Raw genomic sequence first — 27,554 nt, 5'->3', positions numbered from 1 at the left:
AAAATTAATGATACACCAAATTTAATTTAAATACACATTTTCTTTGTTACCATAGTGCATGAGATGTTAATAATGCATGACATATTGATAATACATATAGTCATTCACATGAGATGTTAATAATGCATGACATATTGATAATACATATAGTCATTCACATGAGAGTGCTGAAGACAGTCTACATGTAGTATTTCTTACACCATAATGTGTTTCATAATGCTGCTGACAACATGTATGCAGTATATCTGACAGTGTGTGTGGATGCTGACACTGCAGGTATTATTCCTCAGGTATTATTCAATACCACTGGGTCCTGACACTGCAGGTATTATTCAATACCACTGGGTCCTGACACTGCAGGTATTATTCTTCTGGTGACTGTAGGAGCTGTGAAAGAAAGGATTGAGAGATGACAAGTCGTTTAAAGTCAACAAATACCAAATACAGAATCTTTGAAATCTAGTAAAGATTTCCCAAATAGGCTTTTTTTTTAATAATTCCAATACTATAATGGGTCTTTCTCCAAATAAAACAAAGATAAACAGTATAGGTAAAATATAGAAGCCAGCAGACTGTAAACAGGTACCAATCCCTGCGCACAGGAATCTTAGCAGATACACTACATATAAAAAGGCAAACATAATTCCAATCTACAAAAATGGTATCCGAGAAGACCCTCTAAATTATAAACCCGTATCATTAACAAGTATGGTAGTTAAAACATTAGAAAAAAATAGCTAACACCAAATGGGTTGATCCATTGTTGTTAACACAACAATGGGTAGAACACCTGGAGAATACAATAATGACATCATAATGGACAGACGGTATGGTTTTCGAACAGGAAGATCCTGTGTAACAAATCTACTTAGTTTTTATGAATCACAGAGATTCTACAGGAAAGAGATGGTTGGCCAACTGTCTATCTAGGACCTAAAAGACCAGCATTGATGTAATGAAATGCAATCTTCTGGGTGAGACCAGAGGCTCCCTGGAGCTATCCAGGCTGATATGAGTGAATTAGACCGTGGCATCAGCCAAGTGAATGGAGTTCTTAGGCCTAACAGGGACCACAAACCAGAACCTAGGCCCCCCTCAGAGTGGCACGAGGAGCAATGGCCTATAGAAAGCCTCGTGAGGTTGGAAGCATTCTATGTCTGCCATCGACCAAGACAGGCACCAAAGAAAGGTGGGTACTCCAAAGCAAACCCTATCTGATTAAAAAAACCAGCGTTGAATGTAATGAAACGCCATTTTCTGGGTGAGTCCCGGAGGCTCCCCAGAGCTATCCATGGCTGATATGGATACCCTAACTATTTTGCATCAGTCGATGTGGGTGGCGTTCTAGGCCTACCGGGGACCATGAACCAGAACCTGGTCCCCCTCAGAGAGGCATGGGGAGCAATGGCCCATAGAATTGCACATGTGATTTGGAGCATTCTATATCTGCCATCGACTGGGACAGGCACCCAGAAAGGTAAGCGCCACAAAACAAACCCTTATTCTGGTTAACAACAAAAATCGACAAACGAGTGGACAGAACTCCCCCAGGAAAATGAACTAACAAGCATGATGTCACACGAGCCTCGCCGCCGCATGTCTGCGCAACTCCCCCCTCCCCGGGAGGGGGAAGGGGGAGCCCCAGACCCCCGCGCCTGCGATCCCCGCCCCAATTCTGAGGCTGGATATCAAAACCGCAAAAAAAACGCCGACCGGAGGGCGGGAGGGTGCTGGGGAGCCTCCGGGACTCACCCAGAAAATGGCGTTTCATTACGTTCAACGCTGGTTTTCTGGGGGGAGCTCCTACGGCTTTCCGGAGCTTATTCACCAAAGACTACCTAAGAAAACAAGGGGACATACCCGGGAGGCGGTCGGTGAACCACACCTCAACACGAAGTTGAGACAACCCAAGGACCCCTCCGGAAAGCAGCAGGCACATCATTCGCTAGAAAAAGGGAGAACGGCTGCAGACGAAGAGACCTATGACCACGACCACAGGAGCCAAAAACCACTGCGCCTGAGAAGAGCATGAAGCTCTGCCACACGACCCCCAGAGGCCAATGCCAACATAAAAAGAGAGCCGAGGCAAAGCCAACCTGAACCGAAGGAGCCACAACAACCAAGGAGAAGAAAAACAGGAGAGCACCCGGTCCAAAGACCAGAACGGCACAGGCAGTGCACGAGCAGGCCGGAGGTGAAACAATGCACGAGACAGCCTGCGAAACGGCACAGAAGGAACATCGATACCAAAAGCTAGCAGCAGAAACCAAGGTGCCAGACCCAGGAACGGCCCCATGTGCCTATACATCCTCCGCAAGCCAATCCTATGAGAGCCCCAGGAGGGAAAAGAAAATGCAGGACCAAAACCAAAATGCCACAAGCATGCAAGTCCACCGCCACAAGTTCAGCCGACAGGGAAGGATCCCGCATAAGGAGCCGCCCCGCACCAACATCCCGCAGAAGGGCAGGAGCGAAAAGACTCATTAAGAGGAGCAAAATCGCCCCCAGGAAAATGAGTAGTGCCGAGACAGGCGCTAAGAGAAGAGATATGAACAGAATAACAAGGCCAAACACCCAGAAACTGCCTGGAATAGGACCCACAAGCCTTAGAAAAGACCAGAGGGAAGCTCAACCGAATGACGACAGACGTACCAGAAAACGGGAAGGAGCAAAACCGCCCCGAACCTTCGAGAACAAAAAGAAGCAAACACAAAGGACGAAGGCACAAAAACCCCATCACACCCGAGACCAAAAGTCATGCAGAAACCCCAAGAAGAGGGGGACATGACGGAGAAGGCCCGTCCCGGAAAAAAGGGGCGAAGACCGTAGAAAAACACCCACCGACAGGACAGAAGCAAAGGGCACAATGGACAAGGAAACCGAGCCCAGGGAGGGGCCGACGCCCACAAAGCACGTGCGGAAAGGGGGGAACAGAAAAACCCCACACCACAAAACCGCAAGCCCCGCCCAGAGGGGTAGAAATACCCCGGCGGGGACCAACGGGGCCTGAGGCCCCTCACGTTAGCCCCCCCCCCCAGCCCCGGGAACCCACCCTGCAGGCCCTGGGGCCGAGCTGTCCCCCCAAAGCCCCAGCGTCAAGAAAAACCCCGGGGCAGCCGTGAAAAACACTAAGGAAGGGAGCCACTAGGCTCTGGAACTTGAACCAAAATCGGAGGATAGGCGAGGGGCGAGACGAAGACCCCAAGCTCATCCCCAGCCAGCTCAACGAGGCGAGGACAACGAGGACAGGACAGAGAATCCAAGGAACATGGAAAAACCAGGCCCGGCACAGCAAGACCGGCAAGGAAGGAGGGCCCCAGAAGGAGCACGGAAGGGCCGAACAAAATGCCACAACCAACCCCGACACGCAGCCGCAGTACCAAAACCACAGCAGAACGTCACCACACTCCCTGAGGAAGCAACAGAGAAGATAAAGATAAATCGGAACATGAGTGGCACACAAGGGGACACAGGCGGAAACCGAGCACCCAACTGAGCCACAGAGACGGTAGAAGAAACGTGATGCAGTGGAACAGGCAATCGAAGGAACACATTAGGCAGCCCAACTAGGGCTGTCCCCATACACAGCCCCAAGAGCAGAAACGAGAGCGCCCATGAAGCACAGAATCCGCTCGACAACCGAACGACAGGGGAGAGGCGGAACCAAAGAGCCAGAACCCAATCCTGCAAGCACAAGGAGGCGAGCACAAAACGCCCTCGACACAGGAAAACGTACCACCGAACAGGCAACCCCACTGTTGCACCGTGGAACAAGGTGGAGGCGGGGCCCCGAACTCCAGCAAGGTTAGACAAGCATAGGAGAGGGGCAGGAGGAGTACAGGCAGGAGCCGTCTCAGATGGGCCAAGAGGCCACCCGCAGACACTCATGAACCGAGGAGGGAATCAGGTGTAGAGAACAAGAGCTGCCCTGTATGGGCTAATAGCCCTGCAGTAGGCACCTCGGGTGGTACGGTCCACGTTCTCAAGTATGTATGTACACCCATTCCTACTTCCAAAAACAAAAACAGCGTCAGGACGAAGGAGACGCCATACCGCACCAACCCACCTGCAGAACATAGGCTCTGTGGGCCATGACGCAAGCCTATGAGTCCATAGCCGCCGGAGGCGGCCAGGGTACCCATGCTGGAGAGGAGAAGGGGAGCAGCGAAGGAGGCTCCCCACCCTAGAATGCAGGGAAAAAACCTTGTGACTTCCCCACAGCGGCACTCCAGAACACCCCCAAAGCAACGGGGCACGGATTGTATTAAGAAAAGAGCGAGAGGCGAAGCCCCCTGAGAGAAATGGATGCAGAACACCACGTGTGCACACCGCCCGGAGCCAAAACAAACTCCCACAGCATATGCGCAGGACGCGAAAGAAAAGTAGCCCATCAAGGCGAGAAGTAGCCCAACCGGCGACAAGGAGCCCAACCGGCGGCAAGGAGCCCAACCGGCGGCAAGGAGCCCAACCGGCGGCAAGGAGCCCAACCGGCGGCAAGGAGCCCAACCTGCGGCAAGGAGCCCAACCGGCGGCAAGGAGCCCAACCGGCGGCAAGGAGCCCAACCGGCGGCAAGGAGCCCAACCGGCGGCAAGGAGCCCAAACCGCTACAAAGGAGCCCAACCGGCGGTAAGGAGCCCAACCGGCGGCAAGGAGCCCAACCGGCGGGAAGGAGCCCAACCGGCGGCAAGGAGCCCAACCGGCGGCAAGGAGCCCAAACCGCTACAAGGAGCCCAAACTGCTACAAGGAGCCCAAACCGCTACAAGGAGCCCAAACCGCTACAAGGAGCCCAAACCGCTACAAGGAGCCCAAACCGCTACAAAGGAGCGCAAACAGCTACAAGGAGCCCAAACAGTTACAAGGAACCAGTATGGAGGCAAATTCCGGGACACGCAGGAGGTAAACCGCAAAGGCCAACTGCACCACAGGCGAAGAGATGCGGGTAGCCGAAAACCTCTGGAAGACAGAACCGAAAAACCACAGGGACACGGAACCGACCCGGGGAGGAGCAGAACCCAAGCCCAAAGAGTACGCAGTACGGGGGAAAGAAAACCCCACTCCTCGCAACAGTAAGCCCCGCTCAGAAGGACGGAAATCCAGGCGAGGTGCAATGGAGCCCAAAGCCCCCCCTCCCCAACCCTAGGAGCCTCTACAACAGGCCCCAGGGCCAAGTCGCCCTCCAAAGCCCCGGCCCCACAAGAAAAAGCCGGGGCAGCCGAGAGCTGGAAGAGAAGGGGCCCACTGGTTAAGACCCCGGAGCATCGGCCTGGAGGAACAGACTCAAATGCCTCCGCAGCTACCCCGGACGGGGCAACCCCCGAAACTGCCCAAGTCTCAGAACCTCTAACCCCGCCTCGACCCCGAAGCCTGCAGATGCGTAGGGGCCGGAAGCAGGAGGAGAAAAACAAGGGGGAGTGGAAGGAACCAAGGCCGAAGGAACCAAGGCCAAAGCAACCAAAACCCCCAAGTCTGGGTCCCTACACAAAGTGGGGCAGCATCAGTGGCGTCCTAGGAAGCGACAAACCCGAGCGCGTTGCAACAACCTACCTTGCAACGCGCGAGCTGCCTGCACCCACGGGAATTCATCAGCAGACTGGGTGAATGGAGTCACGAACAAGCAAACAAAGCTCGCAGGACTCAGGGTCGAATGTGTCACCGACCCAACAGGCAGCATGACGGAGGCAAAACACAAGGAGAGTCACCCTAAGACAAAGGGACAGAGCAACCCTCAACTCGCACAAAGCGAGAGGGGATGCAAGGGTCTCCACTATCGGACCCGAGAGCCCCCGGGGGGTTTCCCAGGGCTCCTAGACTGGGTCTGCTAAGGGTTATCCCAGGCAGGGCACTGCCAACTGGCGCCCCAAACTACCAAGCAAACTGCTAAAGCTGAACCCACGGGACGTGTCCACCCATGAGGGCGAAGCAGGGGGGTGCCACCACACAAACAAACCTAATATAAGGGGGGGGGGGAACACAAGGCAGACCCCCCTACCAAGGTAAACAAGGGAGGAAAACCCCCAAACACTTGGGGCAGCTAAATGCCAAGCAGCAAAAAGCCAACAGAGGTAGACTCAAGGTGATTTGTGGAAGGCAACCCCAAGCCCCAAGGGTGGTACTTACAGGGCACTCAGGGAAGGTGACCCTAAGCACATGCAGGCCGAGTACCTGAGAATACTACTCCCAGCTCACACTGACCACCGTAGGAGCAGCACTGCAAACAAGTCACAGCACTGAGACAAGACCGGAGCTGGAGCCACACGACCGTGCATTATCCCATCAGCCGAGGAACTGGGGCGGGGATCGACGGCGCAGGGGTCTGGGGCTCCCCCTTCCCCCTCACGGGGAGAGGGGAGTTGCGCAGACATGCGGCGCGGCTCGTGTGACATCATGCTTGTTAGTTTGTTTTCCTGGGGGAGTTCTGTCCACTCGTTTGTCGATTTTTGTTGTTAACCAGAATAGGGGTTTGTTTTGTGGGGCTTACCTTTCTGGGTGCCTGTCCCGATCAATGGCAGATACAGAATGCTCCAAATCACATGTGCAATTCTATGGGCCATTGCTCCCCGTGCCTCTCTGAGGGGGCTAGGTTCTGGCTCGTGGTCCCCGGTAGGCCTAGAACTCCACCCACATCGACTGATGCAAAATAGTTAGGGTATCCATATCAGCCATGGATAGCTCCGGGGAGCCGTAGGGGCTCCCTCCAGAAATTGCTACTGAAAGCCAAACTGTTGAGAAGAACTCTCCAAACTAAAAACGAACAAACGAGCATGATGTCACAACCATCTCCGTGCCACTGTCAGTGCAGCTTCCCACTTCTGCAGAAGGGGGAAGGGGGAGCTCCAGACCTCCCACACCGGCTATCACCCCCAAGTTCAGAGGCTGGATGTCAAAAACTGTGAAAAACCTCCGACCGGAGGAAGGGAGGGTTGCCGGGAAGACTCCAGGTCTAACCCAAAAAATGGTGTTTCATTACATTCAACGCTAGTTTTCTGGGGGAGCCCCTTTGGCTTCCCGGAGCTACTTAACCAAAGATAAAAACAAGAGGGACTTTCACGGGAGGAGGTCGCCACTCGCTCCAGGGGCACCATGCAAGCGCTCGCTTCCAAGAGAAGCCGGACCTGGGACAAAGAAGTCATCCGAAAACAGGAGCAATAGACCCAGGGGTTCAGATGGAACAAGTCCAGAATGTACCGCAAGTTTGCACAGTCTCGTTTCAGAACCAGAAACAGGCGGGAAACCGACCTGAGGGATGAGGACTTTTGTCCACACCCAAGCAAACCCACTCCAAGATGACCCAACAGAGAGAGAGAGCCTGCCCTGCCAGCTCCAAGCCCCCCGAAGAAGGAGGGGCCACCCAATGCCACTGCAAGCCGCATGAAGAGACCCGAAAAGCCGACAAATCGCGGGACCAGGCGTGAGCAAACTGTACGAACCTCTCCCCCCCAATTGCCTCGTCAATAGGATGACCAATGAAAGGGCCGAAGCCCCTTATGAAAAGCCGATAGATGAGCAGAGCAATTACCGCTCCAACCAGACGTCGTCGGCCCAAAAGGCTGTTCCGACTCTGAAAATGGCACCACTGGCATACCACGACAAGAGGAACCTCGAGCCCTGGGGCATAACCCTTTTGGGAAGAAACCCCACGGGCCCCCCTAAGAACCAAAAAGTCCAAGATGGGACGACAACTAGAAACCTCCGTTTGCAGAAACTGCACCATCGCATACTCTGCAAACAGAAAGGACAAAATGGGCATAGAAAACCTAAGAGCCAGAGCTCAAGCGGATTCTAAGGATTGAGCGAGCACCGCCTGATGGCACCCAAAACGAGAAGCAAAAAACAGAGACACTGCCTCCCTCAGGATCGGCACAAACAGCTTCAACAAGGCAGCCGATGCCCGCACCACTGCGACCAACGCACCAGAACTAGGATCAGCAACCAACCCCTCCATGTCCTCCTTAAGCCAGTCCGAAGACAGCTTGAGAAGGGAAAAGAAACGCAAGACCGAAGCCTAATGGTCACAGATGAGTATATAAGTCCTCAGCAACCAGGGTAGCCGAAAGGAAGGGAACCTGCACGCGAAGCTACACAGGCTGACATCCCAAAGAAGGACAGGGATGTCCGTGACACTGCTACAAACAAGCAGTGAAGCGTTCAATCTCGCCCCCCGGGTAAATCTGAACAACTGTCAGGGCCTCTCGCCACTGAAGCATGTGGGACCGACAGAACGTATGTCATACCGCCATTGAAAATACAGGCTATTTTGCCAAAGAGGACGACTCCGGAACCTCGTAACGCACCCAGTAAAGAAAGGAAAAACCGATCACAAATGAGGCAGGATCCATTATCGAGGCACAATCCAGGTCGTGCAGAGATGGCCTCGAGCCACAATGGCCTCCCGCACCTAATGGGGCACGATGCGGGAAGCCGAAAACCTCCGGAAGCGAGGAACAGAAGTACCAGAAGGATCCCGGGGAGGGGTTGATGCTATATCAAAATCGTATAGGGAGGGAGAGGATAAGAAAACCCCACCCCCCTGCAACAACAAGCCTCGCTCATAGGGTACCAACACCCAAGCGGGGTCAAATGGAGCCCAAGCCCCCCCAAGTCAACCCCCTCCCTTGCCTCGGGAACCTCCACATTAGGACCCGAGGCCGAGTCGTCCTGCAAACCCTGTGCCTCAAGAGATAAGGCAGAGTCCACCGGAAAAGTTGGAACAAACAGGGCCCACTGGTCACACCCAGAAGCACCGGCTGGAGAAAAAGGCTCGAATGCCTCCGTCATCACACCAGAAGGAGCATCCCCTGAAACTGCCCGAATCTCACCACCAACTAAACCCTGCCCTGACTCTGAAACCCTTAAACACTTCAGAACTGGGTGCAGAGGGTCGAAGAACAGCAGGGGAAGGACAAGGGAGGCATGGACGAAACAAAGTTGAGGCGATAACAACCCCAAGTTCGAATCCCTATATGCAAAACTGGGCAGGCTCGGGGCATCCGGGTTAGTAACCAACCCAGCGCACTGCAGCAACCTAAAACATGCATGCAACGCCGAAGCTGCCTGCACCCGAGTATTAAGATCAGTGGATTGGATGAACTGGAGTACAAGCAAGGAAAACCACTCGCAGGACTCCGGGTCAAAGGTGTCACGGACCCAACAGGCAGCATGAGGGAGGCACAAATTGGTGATTGTCATCCTGAGACAAGGGGACAGAGCAACCCTCAAACTCACACGAAGTGAGATGGGACCCAGAGAATGCATCCATCGGACCACGGAGCCCTAAAGGGGGTTTCCAGGGCCCTTACATGCTCTGCTAAGGGAAGCCCAGGCAAGATACTGATAACTGGCACCCCAAACTATCCAGCGAACTACTAACAGTTGAACCCTTGGGAGGTGTACACTCACAGGGACCTAGTAGGACCACCAATTTATATAGAAGGGGTACCAACACCAAGGGGCAGACCCCCACCAGGCAGGAAACAAAAATAAAAGAAAACCCCTGCATGAGGGACAACGACCCGGTGAAAACTAGCTGCACAGTACCTTGCGCCCCTACCAGTGACAAAACAAGTGGTGCAAGAAACACCCCAGCTGACACCAAGGCAATTAAGCAATTACCGAGAAGCAAAAGATTCTACAGAGGCAGACCCCAAGCGACTTGTGGAAGATAACCCCAAGCCACAAGGGCAATACCTACTGGGCACCAAGGGAAAGGAACCCTAGGCATATGCAGCCCCGAGTACTTGTGAAATTACTCCTGGTTCACACACCACCACAGAACAGGACCACACCACAAGGCACAGCACTGGAAATGACTTGAGCTCGATCAGGGCATTAGTCAATGGAGTTCAGCCTACCGGGGACCATGAACCAGAACCTGGCCCCCCTCAGAGAGGTACAGGGAGGAATGGCCCTGGCAAACACCCCATGGTTGGGGGTTTTCCTTATCTGCCATCCAATGGGGTTAGGCACCCAGAAAAGTAGGCATAACAAAACAGACCCCACATGGTAAGAAAACTGCAACCAAAAACCGGAGAGGCAAAACACCCACCAGTCCCAAGTTAACAGGGGAAACAAGCAAACATCACACTTTGCCGTCGCACCACTCGTAAGCACAGCCATCCCCTCCCCGAGAGGGTGATGGGGGAGCCCCGGACCCCTTGTGCTGGCTACCTAGCAATCCAGTTCGGAAGCTAAGCATCCAAACAATGAGAAAAAAAAAAACATCAGCAGGAGGGAGGGAGGGAGGGTGACTGGGAGCCTCCAGGGATCACTGAGAACTTTTCGACCTCCAAAAGCACTGCGCCTGAATATTGACCCAAGAAATGGCAAACACGGCAGCCAAAGCAGCAAACTTCCTAACGCCATGGGCGTGCGGACAGATAGCAGGCTGGCTAGACTTAACCACCATGCTGTACGGCCATAATAAAGGACAATTCTGTGGTGAGCCGAAAATAAATTCTGCGCAAAAAATTATTTTCTCTTGTTAAATTGTAGCCTCTGATCACGGCAAAATAAAATTAAATATTGTATGTGACATACTATAGCCATGATGGAGCTGAGAAGTTGAGCAAATAATGGGCGCTGAGCGATAAAGCTCTCAGGGTCACTAGCAGACGCCACCTCACTCCCTCTTTCACCAACACCTCTCTCCGCAACATTCCTTCTCCCGACATACTCCTTTTGCTGTTATTACACTATATACACACACATCATATACAGTATAAGAATCTACATTTGTTTTCAACATAGCGAACCACTAAGCTGGTATGCTGAGTCCAGACAATAACAGGCTGCCACGCAGAATCAGTAGACGACGCTACCTCCCTCCCTCCCTCCCTCACCAAGATTACTCCTCCCACCATACTGCGAACAGGGCTAATTATCACCACAATCCTGCTATTATCAGAATCCTGGTCACTAAATCCTGTAAATTAATCATTTTCCACAAGTTTATTCTGTAAAGGAACATGAGAATTCATTTCAACATTCTAAGATGGACCAAACAATGGTAGGGTGCTGTGGCTACCTGCATAGTGCTGTGAACATCTTGAACAGAACATGAGAACATAAGAATAACGGTAACTGCAGAAGGCCTATTGGCCCATATGAGGCAGCTCCTATTTATAACTTCCCACTCATATACATGTCCAACCTATCCCACAACAGCATTGTGTTCACTGATATCTGGAAATTGTACACAGTCTTTATCACAGTCAGGCTCCTCTCTAATACTATCATGGCTAAATAATACCAGTTACATATATATTTTTACAATTTTAGGCGATGCTGTGGTCACAAGCTGAACAGCGATGCTGTTAGCTCATGCTGTACTCACCTAATTGTGCTTGCGGGGGTCGAGCTCTGTCTCTATGGTCCCGCCTCTCAACCGTCAATCAACAGGTGCACAGGTTCCTGAGCCTATTGGGCTCTATCATATCTACACTTGAAACTGTGTATGGAGTCAGCTTCCACCACCTCACTTCCTAATGCATTCCATTTGTCAACCACTCTGACACTAAAAATGTTCTTTCTAATATCTCTGTGGCTTATTTGGGCACTCAGTTTCCACCTGTGTCCCCTAGTGTGTGTGCCCCTTGTGTTAAATAGCCTGTCTTTATCTACCCTATCAATTCCCTTGAGAATCTTGAATGTGGTGATCATGTCCTCCCTAACTCTTGTGTCTTCCAGCGAAGTGGTTTAATTCCGTACCTCTCCTCGTAGCTCATACCTCTCAGCTCGGGTACTAGTCTGGTGGCAAACTGTGTGCCAACCTTGGTTGCTAACTCAGTACTGAGGCTCTCACACTTAAGAACGATTTTCTTTAAAAATGGGGTCTGTTTAAAGGAGTTCTGAGACACAGGATGCGAGCCTCGTATACCCGCAGAAGTTTTGAATCGCTCCCTATACCTAAGAGCACCACTCTGCGCACCCCCGATCTAACCCCCAATCTGGTGCTCTGCGTACCCCCAATCTAATGCCTCAAGGCACTCTGCACAGTGCGGTGGTTAACCCTTAAATTGCACAACACTTTATATGACATGTTGAGTAATTGACGCACGGCTGCGCAATATAACGTTTTGGAGTACTACCTGCTATTTAAACTGAAGTTTAAATAAAAATAATATAACTCCATAAAAAATATGGAGTACTATTTAAACGGCCCACAGATACAAGGGGTTCACATCACCTTCTGCAGGGCTCTTGTAAACAGACGCCATTTAAAAAAAAAATTGTCGGCAACATTCCCGGGTGTGGGGGCCTCGGTACTGAGTGAGCCACCAGGGCTGGCACAAGCAGCATGAGCTCACAACACTGCTGTTCAGCTTGTGACCACAGCTTCACCTAAAAATGTCAAAAATATATGTAACTGGTATTATTTAGCAATGTTAGTATTACAGAAGACCCCTGACTGTGATAAAAATTACTAGGATTCTGACAATAGCAGGATTGGTGTGATAATTTGTGCTGTGCTGTGAGATGAGTAATGTTGCGGGTGGGAGGGCTGAAGCATCGACTGCCGAATCTGTGTGGCCACCTGTTGCTGTCTGCACTTACTATAGTGGCCCTCACCATAGTGGTTTGCTATGGTGAACAAAACATGCAGATACTTATATATAATGTCTGTATATAGTGAATAAAAGCAAAAACAGTATAGTGGGAGGAGAATTTTGGTGAAGGAGTGAGTGGCAGCCAGTGGCTGGCTGGTGTGCTGGCCACTCCTTGCTGCTTTTTGACTCAGCATACCAACTTAGTGGTTTGTTATGGTAAAACACACATGTAGATACAGTATCGACTATTTAACAGTCTCTTATTTACCAATCTGCCGGTTCCATTGACCGGTTTGGGAGATCCGGTATCTGGAACCTCATATACCGGTCTGGCGGTCGATATTGGGTTTGTTTCGGTATCGGCGGGCCCTCACATGGCAACGGGCCACCAACCTTGAAGGTATTGAGGGAGGGATGGGAGGTAGTGATTGATGGAAGGAGGCATTGAGGGGGAGAGGCAGGGAGGGATAGAAGCAGTGAGGGGGAGAGTGTTGGTACATCTAAGCTTGTATGGTGAGTAAAGGCACAGAGATGTAGCTACTCACACAGTCAGCTGGTGGCGGCCGCCCTCACGGCCAGACGCACTAATATTTCTCCTACAACAATACTGTTTGTGGTGTTATTACGCTATATACACACATTATATATAAATATCTACCTGTTTTATTCACCATACTTGTACAAGTAAACTGGTATGGTGCCCAAAGACCATCGTGGTCATCAGTAAACAACATGATAAGTCCTGCAGACGACGCTCCACCCTCACCAACATGGCGGCTTCCCAACCTCCTACTCTCGCTGTTATCTCACACTATACACACGTTATATATAAGTATCTACATTTGTGTTCACCATAGCGAACCACTAAGTTGGTATGGTGAGTGCAGTCAATAAAAGGTGGCCACACACACTCAAAAGACAACGCCACCATCCTCCCTCCCACAGCATTACTCCTCCCTCCATGGCGCACAGCACCAAATATCACCACAATCCTGTTATTATCAGAACCCTGGTCAGTTTTATCACAGTCAGGGGTCTTCTGTAATAATATCATCGCTACATAATAGCATGAACAAGTATATTATGGCATTTTTAGGCGATGCTGTAGTCACAAGCTGAACAGCAGTGCTGTGAGCTCATGCTGCGTGCGTCAGGCTTGGTAGCTGACTCAATACTGAGGCCCCTAACACCCGGTAGTTTGGCCCACGATTTTTTTTTTAAATGGCGTCTGTTGCAGAGCCCTGATGAAGGTGTGGTGAACCCTGTGTATCCGCGGGCCATTTAAATCTTGCGTAGTACTCCAAAGCATCACATGATGCGATGCACAATTTACTGCAAGTCGGTCAAAGCATCATATGATGCGATGCGCAACTTGAAGGGTTATGGAAACTTTCAGTCTGTGCACATTGCTTTTAGGAAACTTATTTATTTGTTATTACATAATTACTAGTACTTATTTCATTTGTTTTTGGCAATGATTAATTGTTCTAAAATTAATGGTAATTCCTGTAACCAGGTGGTCCCTCCCGACACTCCCCTCCCACCCTCCCGACACCACCCATCCACCCCACCACCTCCTTCACTATGCATCTATAGAGCCACAGGCAGACGGGATTAATACAGTACGAATTTTTATCCGGCCAAACCAGCTTTTATCCAGTTCCTGTGGCCATTTTGGCCGGATATTGAGAAAACTTTATCCGGTCACAATTTTGGCCGTATAAGGGCGTTTTCCGGATGTTCGAATCCCGGATAATCACGGGGTTACAGTATATACATACACACACTGTATATACCCATGTACATGTGTGTTCCCCATAGCGAACCACGAAGTTAGTATGGCGAGCAAAACAAGAGTGGCTGCCACACAGAGAGGGTACCTGAATTCTCTCCCTCCCTCACCACAATTCTTCCTTCCACAATACTACGCTCAACGCTAATTATAATCACAATCCTGATCACAAATTCCTGTAAATGAATAATTGACCACAAGTTTATTTTGAAAAGGAACCTAAAAAGTCGTTTGAAGATTCCTAGATGGACGAAATAATGCTGTGGTGCTGTGGCTAGTGCTGTGAACATCGTGAACAGCATTGAATCACTGATATTTGAACATTGTACCCAGTCATTATCACACTCAGGCTCTTCTATAATACTATCATGGCTAAATAATACAAGTTATATATATATTATGACATTATTAGGCGATGCTGTGGTCACACGCTGAACAGCAGTGCTGTGCGCTCATGCTACGAGCACCAGCCTTGGTTGCTCACTCACTACTGAGGCTCCCACACCTGAGAATATGGACCACGATTTTTTTTAAAGATGGCGTCTGTTTACAAGAGCCCTGAGGAAGCTGATGTGAACCCCATGTAGCCGCGGGAGTTTTGAATGGAACGTGAAAAATACAAATACCCGGAGGCACGTTGCGCACCTGAAGCCTGGGCCTGCAGGCGCGTTGCGCAGTTAAAGGGTTAAAGAGTTTGCAGAGGCTGAGGGATACCTACTGCAACAAGATTTTAATTGTGATGAAACAGGACTGTTCTGGAAAAGATTGCCTAAGAGGACATACATTACCAAGGAGGAAAAATCCTTGCCCAGACACAAGCCTATAAAAGATAGGGTTACGCTTGTGCTGTGTTCAAATGCAAGTGGCGATTTGAAAATTAAACCCTTGCTAGTGTATCATTCTGAAAATCCAAGGGTTTCAAACAGTATAAAGTGCAGAAACACCAAATGTGTGTGATGTGGAAGGCTAACAAAAGGGCACAGGGTGACTAAGATTTTTTTTCGGAGTGGGTGAATGAAGTGGTGTGCCCTACCATAGGAAAATATCTGCAGGAGAAAGGTTTGCCACTCAAGGCCCTGCTTCTCCTCGACAATGCTCCTGCTCATCCTCCAGGATTGGAAGATGAATTGATGCACAGATACTGTACAGTAAATTTCTCACAATAAAGTTCCTTCCTCCTAACACCACCACTCTAATTCAGCCTGTGGACCAGAAAATCATAGCGAATTTTAAGAAACTGTATAAAAGGGCACTTTTCCGGAAATGTTTTGAAGTGACTGAAGCCACAAACCTCACTCTCAAAGAGTTCTGGAAAGACCATTTTAACATTTGTAGTTCTTTAAAACTCGTTGACAAAGCCTGGCAAGAAGTGACTCAAAGAACCCTGATCTCTGGCTGGAGAAAATTGTGGCCTGAATGTGTGACAGAACTAGACTGAGGGGTTTGAGCCTGTAAATGATGCGCCTATTGTTCAGGAAATTGTTACTCTGGGCCAGCAAATGGGCTTGGAATTGAACGATGATGATGTGGAGGAGTTAGTGGAAGAACACAATGAAGAACTCCAAGCCCTTCAAATGGAACAGCAAGAAGACTCAGCCGAGGATGTTTCTCCAGTGGAGGAGGATGAGGCAGTAGCGAATGTCCTTTCTGCAGAAATTAAGAAGGTGTGTCAGATGTGGGAAGAGATGCAAACTTTTATTGAAAAGACTCACCCAGAGAAAGCTGTAATAGGCCTTAATCTTTTCAATGACAATGTGATGCCTTATTACAGAGACAGCTTGCGAAGAAGGGAAAAACAAGCTTCCATGGACAGATTTGAGAAAATCGAGCAGTGAGCCACAACCAGGACCTAGTGGTATGCAGGCAAAACATGCCAGGGAGTGCACACCAGAAAGGTCCTCACTGCCTGATGTTATAATGGAAGGGGACTTCCCTTCCAAACAGTAACACCTCTCCTCTTCCCACCTCCTCACCATACCTGGTTGATACCTGGTTGATGGGGTTCTGGGAGTTCATCTACTCCCCAAGCCCGGCCCGAGGCCAGGCTTGACTTGTGAGAGTTTGGTCCACTAGGCTGTTGCTTGGAGCGGCCCGCAGGCCCACATACCCACCACAGCCCGGTTGGTCTGGCACTCCTTGGAGGAATAAATCTAGTTTCCTCTTGAAAATGTCCACGGTTGTTCCGGCAATATTTATTATGCTTGCTGGGAGGACGTTGAACAACCGCGGACCTCTGATGTTTATACAGTGTTCTCTGATTGTGCCTATGGCACCTCTGCTCTTCACTGGTTCTATTCTACATTTTCTTCCATATCGTTCACTCCAGTACATTGTTATTTTTCTGTGTAGATTTGGTACTTGGCCCTCCAGTATCTTCAAGGTGTATATTATTTCATATCTCTCTCGTCTTCTTTCTAGTGAGTACATTTGGAGGGCTTTGAGACGATCCCAATAATTTAGGTGCTTTATTGCGTCTATGCGTGCCGTATATGTTCTCTGTATTCTCTCTATTTCAGCAATCTCTCCTGCTCTGAAGGGGGAAGTGAGTACTGAGCAGTACTCAAGACAGGACAACACAAGTGCCTTGAAGAGTACAACCACTGTGATGGGATCCCTGGATTTGAAAGTTCTCGTAATCCATCCTATCATTTTTCTGGCTGTCGCAATATTTGCTTGGTTATGCTCCTTAACCCTTAAAGTGCGCATCACTTCATATGAAGTGTAAATCGTTTTACCAGTCAACTGCGCTTCACTTCATATGAAGTGTATGGGTACCGCGCACGATTTGAATGGCCCGCGGTGTAGCTGGGGGTCCCATACGCTGCCCAGGGGCTCTAGTAAACAGCGGCCATTTTGAAAAAAAATCCAGCTCACGCTCCGATGGCATGGGAGGCCTCAGTTTAGCGAGAGTCACCATGGCGAGCGCACGGTCAAACGCCTCACGGGCACGCACCACTCAGTCCCTCACCCCAGAGCAAATAGCCCACGAATTATTCTCTGAAGGTGAAGAAAGTGTGTTTGACGATTCAGACAACGATGAGGATTATACACAGTTGTCGGGAGATAGTAGCAGCAGCAGTGAAAGTGAGAATGACCGCCATGCCATGGCGAGGCCTATACGCTCTCCCATGCCTCCTCGCCCATTTTCTACCCCAATTCTACCACGACCTCACAGTTCCTGTGGATATTTTCTGTTTGAGGGTGACGAGTCAGAGGGAGGTGACTCCTTTTCTGGGTTTAGTGACTCAGATCAAAGTTTTATTGAGCCTGTGGCTGGTACCAGTGGTGTAACTGGGCGAGAAATTGTCGCATCAGCAGCATCTCGCCCAGCCAAGCGCCACCGCATGGCACCACATGAGGGACCAAGACCCTCGTGTTCACGTGCACCCACCTCACGTGCACGTAGCCGCCGTGCTTCTCGCAGACGGTATTCAGCTCCTGGTCGCCGGTATGCATCGCTTCCTCGCCGTCTTTCCTCTGCATCTCGCAGGACGCCTGGTGTACTTGAGTGGAGTGATGGTGACGATTTTATTCCTAATATTCCTCACTTTGACGATAAAGATGTAGGGATTACAAACCTTTTCCCTAATCAAGGTGAGGACATGGCTGAGATGGAATATTTTACAGCATTCTATGATGAACCACTCATGGAATACATTGTACACCAAACGAACCTGCATGCTGCTTACCTGATTGAGAGGGAAATCACAGAATTTTCACGACTGCAGCGTTGGAAAAATACCACAGTGGCGGAAATGTATGTGTTTTTGGCACTCTGTTTGTTGATGAAGCACTGTCACAAACATGCAATAAATGACTATTGGAGCAAGGACAAGACAATACCAACACCTTTATTCGGGAAATATATGTCACGAGACAGGTTTCAGATACTCCTCAGGTGTCTACATTTTGGAAGTGTTCAGGACCGAACACCTGATGATAGACTGTGGCGAGTGAGGCACTACATGAACGATGTTATTGGAAAATTCAGAGATTTTTACGTACCAGCACAGAAGCTGGTGGTTGATGAATCTCTCATACTTTTCAAGGGACGTGTTCCATTCAAACAGTACATTCCCTCAAAACGAAACCGATTTGGCCTGAAATTTTTTGTTCTTTGTGATTGTGAGACAGGATACGTGTTACACATGATTCTGTACTCGGCTAGTGATGTAGACATTCCCGGTAACGACGAACATGGATTCTCGGGGAGTGTAGTGAAGACCATCATGGCTCCGTGGATGAACAAGGGACACATTTTATACACAGATAATTACTATACAAGTCCCTTGCTAGCTCGGTTCTTGCTAGAAAATAGAACCGGATTGGTTGGTACAGTAAAGCCACAACGAAGGGAAATGCCTGTGTTTGACAACGACATTGCAGTTGGTGAGTGTCAGAGAAGGAAAAGTGATAACATTCTGTCAGTTCGGTGGAAAGACAAAAGAGAGGTGAACTTGTTGACAACAATTCATGATGGAACAATGGTGAACAGTGGGAAAGTGAGCCATAAAACAAATGCACCACTATATAAGCCAGACTGTGTTTTAGACTATAATATCAACATGCGGTTGATTGATAAATCAGACATGATGATTGGCACTGCAGAGTGTGTGCGGAAGACATGTAGGTGGACGAAAAAAGTGTTCTTCCATCTTGTGGACATGAGCATGCTGAACTGTTTCAACATGTACCTTGTGAGAACTGGACGTAAGCCCACTTTCCGTGACTTTGTATTTGATGCTGCAATACAGTTATTAGGAAAGTTTGCAAAAGATGTCCCAGGTATTCAGCGGCCCATCATAAACCCACTGTTGCAGCATGCTGGTACTCCACGCCTCGCTCACACTGAAGGCTTCCTAGCACACAAACTTAAGTATTTGCCACCTGGTGTGAAGCGTGCAATAGCCCAACGTGATTGCTTGGTGTGTAAAACAACGACACGTAGAGACAAGAAACGGAAGCTTGTGCAAACATGGTGTGAAACGTGTGGTATCCCATTATGTGCTGTCGACTGCTTCAATGACTACCACAGTCTAGAAATCTTCTAAGTGTGCTTCAAAGTGTGTATAGCGTGTGCGAGTGTGTAAATATGTAAACATATAAGCAGAACATATAATATAATAGACTGTAATGACATATTATATTGCCGTAATTGAAAACATTTGTGTGCGCCTGTGTATACTCAAATATGCAACAATTATTGATACAAAATATGTTCAAACAGTATTTGAAACACAATTAGTGAAAAAAAATTAGATAAAATGCGCTTAGACATTGTAAATAAATAGCGCGAAAATATATTTGTGGCAACTCTGGCTGTTTGAGGACCGCGCGCAACACCTTCCGGGCGTGTACTGCATGAGCGAACATGCAGATTGTGACGTCATCGCAGAGCTTCTCGGCTCTATTGCAACAAAAGTAAGTACAATAGAATTTTTTTTTTATTTTTCCCGTGATCAGTGAACAGAACTTAACAGATTAGCAAAAAAAAAAAATTTTTTTTTTTTTCAAAATGACATGCGCCTGTGTGGATAGCAGGATATTAGACCCCGAGCACGTTAAGGGTTAAACGTTAGGTCGTCAGTCATTATTATTCCCAAATCCTTTACATGCTGTTTTCCTACTATGGGTACATTTGATTGTTTTGTACTCTGTATTATGTTTAAGGTCCTCATTTTTACCGTACCTGAGTACCTGGAATTTATCACTGTTAAACATCATGTTATTTTCTGATGCCCAGTCGAAAACTTTATTAATATCAGCTTGAAGTTTTTCAATGTCTTCAGCCGAGGTAATTTTCATACTGATTTTTGTGTCATCTGCAAAGGATGATACGAAGCTGTGACTTGTATTTTTGTCTATATCTGATATGAGAATAAGGAAAAGCAGCGGTGCAAGGACTGTACCCTGAGGTACAGAGCTTTTAACTGCACTTGGACTAGATTTTATATGGTTGACCGTTACTCGCTGAGTCCTGTTTGACAGAAAACTGAGTATCCTGCGTCCTACTTTACCAGCTATTTCCATTGACTTCATTTTGTGTGCTATCACGCCATGGTCACATTTATCGAAAGCCTTTGCGAAGTCCGTGTATATCACATCAGCATTCTGATTTTCTTCTAATGCCTCAGTGACTTTGTCGTAGTGCTCAAGTAGCTGTGAGAGGCACGATCTTCCCGCTCGAAATCCATGTTGGCCTGGGTTGTGAAGGTCATTGGTCTCCATGAAATTGGTGACCTGACTCCTAATCACTTTCTCAAATACTTTTATGATGTGCGATGTTAGTGCAACTGGTCTATAATTCTTTGCCAATGCTTTGCTCCCTCCCTTGTGTAGAGGGGCTATGTCTGCTACTTTAAGTGCATCTGGTATCTCCCCCGTGTCCAAGCTCTTCCTCCACACTATACTGAGTGCCTGTGCTACTGGCACTTTGCATTTCTTTATAAATATTGAATTCCATGAGCCTGGACCTGGGGCCGAGTGCATGGGCATGTTTTCAATTTCTCTTTCAAAATTTAGTGCGCTCATGTTTATATCAGTTATATTTACAGGGGTTTGAATATCCCGCATAAAGAAATTGTCTGGATCTTCCACCTTCATGTTGTTTATTGGAGTGCTAAACATGTCCTCATACTGCTTTTTTAGGATTTCACTAATTTCTTTGTCATCCTCCGTGTATGAACCTTCACTGGTACGAATAGGTCCAATACTGGCAGTGGTTTTTGCTTTTGATTTCCCATATGAGAAGAAATATTTTGGATTTTCTTTCTTTCCTGAATTGCTTTCTGTTCTAACTGCCTTTCTTCAGTTTCATATGAGTGTTTCAATTTCCGCTCGATTTCTTCAATCTCCCTATTTAAATTATTCCTTCTTTGACGGGAAATTCGTGTCTGCATAAGCAGTTCCGTTATTTTTTTCCTGCGTTTATAGTGTCGTCTGCGTTCTCTTTCTACGTTAGATCTCTTTCTGGCTTTCCTCAAAGGATCATGTTTCAGACAGACTTGATACGCTTCTGAAGTCAGTTTTTTCTATTCCTTCTGTAGGACTTGTATTACTTAGAACAGTTCCCCATGGAATGTTTGTAAGTTCCCTGTTTATTATCTCCCAGTCTATCCTTTTATTATTAAAATTGAATTTACTGAATAGCCCCTCTCGCTTTATCAACGTTTTAGGTCTATTCTGAGTATTGATGGTCGTTTGCACTTCAATGAGCTTGTGATCTGAGTATGTGATATCTGATATCGTAATGTCTCTGATAATGTCTTCATTGTTCGTAAAGACCAGATCTAGAATATTTTCATTTCTCGTTGGCTCCGATATCTGCTGATTGAGTGAAAATTTGTCACAGAATCTAAGTAGTTCTCTAATCTGTGGTTGGTTAGGTCCTGATAGATTTCCTGGTATAATATTATTGTTTGCTGTTCTCCACCTGAGACTAGGCAAGTTGAAGTCACCTAGGAAGATAATATCAGGTATCGGGTTCTCCAAATTATCAAGGCTATTCTCTATTTTGCTTATCTGTTCTGTGAATTCCTCAGCCGTTGCATCTGGTGGTTTGTATATTAGAATAATCACTAAATTTATTTTCTCTATTTTCAATCCCAGTACCTCTACCACCTCATTTGTAACATTTAGGAACTCTGAACATACAAGATCTTCCCTAATATACAGACCCACTCCTCCATGTGACCTAATTTTCCAACCCATCCTCCGAATTGACAGTACGATTTAATACTAAGTGTAATAAGTACACTTTCGTACTGTCATAACCAGTGCATAATTGTACTTATTTACCCAACTCCCTCCCCCGATTTAATTCTCCTCGTTTTCTGTTAACACACTCAGAATTTTAGGATGCAGTTTTCAATTTCAATTAGCAATACACAAGTTTTAAATATCAGGAATTTTTTTTCAGGTTTATTAAACAATATAGATTTTATACAAAATTTTAAAATATCCTTAGTTACTTTACAATTTATTGATATATTTTAGTTTTGTTTTATTAGTTTTATAAAACTGTAATATCAACATAGCTATAGGTTAAGTACTAATTGTAATTAAGAAGCTATAAAATTATTATCTTCAAAAACTAAGACGGTTAGGTGAGGTGTGGTTTTCTATTCAGTTTTTCAGGTAAACTCAAATATTCACAATATATTTGACAGTACGATTTAATACTAAGTGAAAATAAGTACAATTTATAACTGCTATGAATAGTACATAATTGCACTTATTTGTCTCCTTACATTTACCACCCCATTTTTGGAGGACGGGCTGAATTTTCCTATCACACCTGTATAGGTTATATCCTGGAATCCAGATCTCACTGTCCAACAATTCCCCTGCATGGGTTTCTGTGAAAGCTCCAAATACTGCATTTGACTCCGTGAGGAGGCCATTTATGAACTGTACTTTGTTGTTTGTTCTTGTTTTCAGTCCTTGTATGTTGGCAAAGATGAATGAGGTTACTCTATTAGTGATAGTTTGAATGGGAGACTTTTTCGGCAAGCCCATTATTCATGGACATAATGAGTTTGTTCTGACCAGTACTGATTGTTGTAGGGCAGTTGTCTGTCGTAGTTGTAGTTCCCTTTCGGTGGGTAATTGTATCTGTAATTCTGGAATGCAAGTGGATCTGGCATCCAGTTCCATACATTCTCCATGCTGCTCCTTTTGAATTCTCTGCCCGTCTGGTATAAAAAATTTATAGGGTTTCCTCCAAATTCATTATCCTGCTTGCCACTCTTTATGTAGCGTTCCGTGCCTTTCACGTGAAAGTGTGGGCAGCTGAGGTCATAGCATTTTCTGTCCTTCAGTGAGGTTTGGCACATGTCAGGATGGAAAAACTTACATATTGATCCAAATCGACACTCACCTTTCCAAAGCATATTTAAACATTTTTTGGGATGTTGGTAACTGCATTCTAATCCTTTCTTATTACCAGCATATCTATGTCTGCATATGCCCTTTGCATAAAATTTGCATAAGTCTGTCCTTCTGTTCTGAATTGCTCTATCGGGAACCATCTTCCATACACCTACAGCATTCATCAGCAAGGGTAAGTAACAACTTGAACATAGTTTTGTAGGTTTATTTAGATGAATTAGGTATAAAATTTTGTTTGAAGTGAGATTTTTGGGGTAGTCAGGAACGGATTAATTCATTTCCCATTATTTCTTATGGGAAAATTAGCTTCGGATTATGAGTTTTCGGAATACGAGCTGTCTCCAGGAACAGATTAAACTCTTAAACCGAGTAACCACTGTATTCTAATTTGATGAAAATAAAGATCATATGCTATTCTGAGAGAGGAATAACATTAAATGAACAATTGGTGATAGTTCATATTTTATATTCTGAATTGAAAATCTGAAGTTTTCAATATTCAATTTTAAAATTAATTTTGATTCTCTTATTTTTCAAGTGATCATTTAGACAAAGTTAGAGCATTTGCCTAGTTGATTATGCCAAAAAAATTGGAAAATGCTTGTGCAAGTTTTAAAAACTTGCGTTAAATTATTTTGTCAAATCATATACGTATGTATTGCGCGGTCTAAGGGTTAAGGATGTGCGCCCAGCAAATCCTCCCCGGCCAGGATACAAACCCAGGACAAAGAGATCACAAAATGCCAGGCGACCGTCTTAACCACTACACCAAAGGGACTGGTGGTAAAAAATCAAATGAATCAAGTCGACGTAAACTACCTTACCTCCAAAATGTCAACCTGTCTTGCTATTTTCAAACAATATTGGTTATTCACCAACTCATATAATTGCTGATATCTGCCATGTATAAACTTTAAGAAAATTATAGTCTATCTGTTTATTAGCTAAATTACTCCTGATGTTCTGTTGCAATTTCTGCTGTTCCATCCAATATGTAATTGTCATCATTCTGCACCCCCCAATCCATTTCAGTTGAATTCATGCTTTTGATCTCAATAAGTTTTAAGTTTTTCCCACATCTTGCCCAAAATGTTCTCACAATAAAGTTCCTTCCTCCTAACACCACTCCTCTAATTCAGCCTGTAGACTGTACCAAAATGCATATTAGTAGCTTTAGGCATAGTATAAACTAGCTCTATCTAGAATGACAACAATATGTTTGTAACTAATTTTGAATGTACAGTGGCACCTCGACTTACTATTGACCGGACTTACGATAATTTCGAGTTACGATGTAAATTTGATATAAAAATGCGACTCAACTTACGATAGTGTCGTCGACTAACGATATTTGTTGGTACACGTTTGGGTCGATTGAGCGCATGGTTCCCGATCACACTGGCCGACCTGCCTCAATTTACTAGAGCTGCCCGCTTAGTGACGATCACGCCAATAAGAAATTCCGTTTTTGTGGTGATTTTTTACTTTTTGAACTGTGGCGATAATCTCTTTCAAGAGAGATTGAGCCTCCTCTTCCCTACATAAAGTTACTAATATACATACAACAATAAGATGCTACCTTCAAGATACATCTACCAGTAGCACAAAAAATTTTGACCAGGAGGGAAACGTACCCTAAACTCCCCCCTACTCCACACTCCCTCCATGCCGGCTCACCACCGTCATCAACCAGCAAACTACCATTCCCAGCCTGCCTGCTTCTGATTGGTGACCTGCCGACTGCACCTCAGCGCCCTTTACCAAGTCGATGTCTGGGCTTGTACCAGCCATTGAAGTTAGAATATCTTGTGCTCTCAAGCTGTGAACAACTAACTGATATACGCTCTGTCTATCAGGTGGATGTTTCTCAGCTAGCGCTTTATTCTCAGCACCTGCTTATTTCATTTTCTCTTTATATTATAGTGACGTCATCCCTGTTCTTAATTTTTATGTTATATTTTTTGACTTGTTTGCTTGCACTGTACATAGCCAAGGAATTGTCTGTTTTTTATTTGCTTTCAGTTTAACCCTTAACATGCTCGGGGTCTAATATCCTGCCATCCACACAGGCGCATGTCATTTTGAAAAAGAATTTTTTTTTATTTTTTTGCTAATCTGTTAAGTTCTGTTCACTGATCACGGGAAAAATAAAAAAAAAATTCTATTGTACTTACTTTTGTTGCAATAGAGCCGAGAAGGACGGTGATGACGTCACAATCTGCATGTTCGCTCATGCAGTACACGCCCGGGAGGTGTTGCGCGTGGTCCTCAAACAGCCAGAGTTGCCACAAATATATTTTCGCGCTATTTATTTACAATGTCTAAGCGCATTTTATCTAATTTTTTTTCACTAATTGTGTTTCAAATACTGTTTGAACATATTTTGTATCAATAATTGTTGCATATTTGAGTATACACAGGCGCACACAAATGTTTTCAATTACGGCAATATAATATGTCATTACAGTCTATTATATTGTATGTTCTGCTTATATTTGTATATATTTACACACACGCACACGCTATCTGCTTATATGTTTACATATTTACACATCGTTCATGTAGTGCCTCACTCGCCACAGTCTATCATCAGGTGTTCGGTCCTGAACACTTCCAAAATGTAGACACCTGAGGAGTATCTGAAACCTGTCACGTGACATATATTTCCCGAATAAAGGTGTTGGTATTGTCTTGTCCTTGCTCCAATAGTCATTTATTGCATGTTTGTGACAGTGCTTCATCAACAAACAGAGTGCCAAAAACACATACATTTCCGCCACTGTGGTATTTTTCCAACGCTGCAGTCGTGAAAATTCTGTGATTTCCCTCTCAATCAGGTAAGCAGCATGCAGGTTCGTTTGGTGTACAATGTATTCCATGAGTGGTTCATCATAGAATGCTGTAAAATATTCCATCTCAGCCATGTCCTCACCTTGATTAGGGAAAAGGTTTGTAATCCCTACATCATTATCGTCAAAGTGAGGAATATTAGGAATAAAATCGTCACCATCACTCCACTCAAGTACACCAGGCGTCCTGCGAGATGCAGAGGAAAGACGGCGAGGAAGCGATGCATACCGGCGACCAGGAGCTGAATACCGTCTGCGAGATGCACGGCGGCTACGTGCACGTGAGGTGGGTGCACGTGAGGTCGATGCACGTGAACACGAGGGTCTTGGTCCCTCATGTGGTGCCATGCGGTGGCGCTTGGCCGGGCGAGATGCTGCTGACGCGACAATTTCTCGCCCAGTTACACCACTGGTACCAGCCACAGGCTCAATAAAACTTTGATCTGAGTCACTAAACCCAGAAAAGGAGTCACCTCCCTCTGACTCGTCACCCTCAAACAGAAAATATCAACAGGAACTGTGAGGTCGTGGTAGAATTGGGGTAGAAAATGGGCGAGGAGGCATGGGTGAGCGTATAGGCCTCGCCATGGCATGGCGGTCATTCTCACTTTCACTGCTGCTGCTACTATCACCCGACAACTGTGTATAATCCTCATCGTTGTCTGAATCGTCAAACACACTTTCTTCACCTTCAGAGAATAATTCGTGGGCTATTTGCTCTGGGGTGAGGGACTGAGTGGTGCGTGCCCGTGAGGCGTTTGACCGTGCGCTCGCCATGGTGACTCTCGCTAAACTGAGGCCTCCCATGCCTTCGGATCGTGAGCGGGAATTTTTTTCAAAATGGCCGCTGTTTACTAGAGCCCCTGGGCAGCGTATGGGACCCCCAGCTACACCGCGGGCCATTCAAATCATGCGCGGTACCCATACACTTCATATGAAGTGAAGCGCAGTTGACTGGTAAAACGATTTACACTTCATATGAAGTGATGCGCACTTTAAGGGTTAATTAAAGTTTCATTGTTCATACTATGTGTTTTGTGTGTAGTCCCTTACTTTACCACAGACAACAGCCAAGCAGTCGATCTTTTTTTTCTTAATGTGATAGGCATTGACACCAGCCATTAGGAGGACTGCCGAACATCTACACTCCTTCATTTTTCTGTCACATTAAATAGGGGCCTGTCCGGGAGCCTCACTCAGGTACTAGTACTAGAACATCAATTTGTGTTAAGTGTACTTGGCTTTGATACAGTTGCTTTTCAATATTTTCATTACTTTTAATATTTATATGGTGCTGTGTGTGTATTGTGCATTCCGAGAGTAGCATATTGTGAGTGTTGGATAACTTTGGATTACGTGGTGACTGAAGGCCTCAGTCATTCTCTTAATTGGTCATTCCTCCCTCCGTGTTATTACTCGTGTTTTCCACCTTTTGTCCCTAGGATATTTCTCAATCTCGACCAATCATCATTTTGGTACC

The 27,554-nt window shown here is 46.6% G+C and overlaps 1 long non-coding RNA gene across 1 annotated transcript in view; it reads right to left on the bottom strand.

Annotated features, from left to right (window-relative positions):
• Positions 1-287: 287 nt before the first annotated feature.
• LOC138357172 (uncharacterized) overlaps positions 288-27,554 on the bottom strand; it is a 96,315-nt gene continuing 69,048 nt past the window's right edge. The window contains exon 4 of the long non-coding RNA XR_011224851.1: positions 288-387. This is a non-coding gene — a long non-coding RNA (uncharacterized lncRNA). The remainder of the gene's footprint in view (positions 388-27,554) is intronic.

Source organism: Procambarus clarkii, chromosome 76 (genome assembly GCF_040958095.1).
Source record: "Procambarus clarkii isolate CNS0578487 chromosome 76, FALCON_Pclarkii_2.0, whole genome shotgun sequence".
In the NCBI taxonomy this organism is placed as follows: domain Eukaryota; kingdom Metazoa; phylum Arthropoda; class Malacostraca; order Decapoda; family Cambaridae; genus Procambarus; species Procambarus clarkii.
Note: the sequence above shows the minus strand (reverse complement) of the source record. Positions and strands in the feature narration are given on the sequence as shown.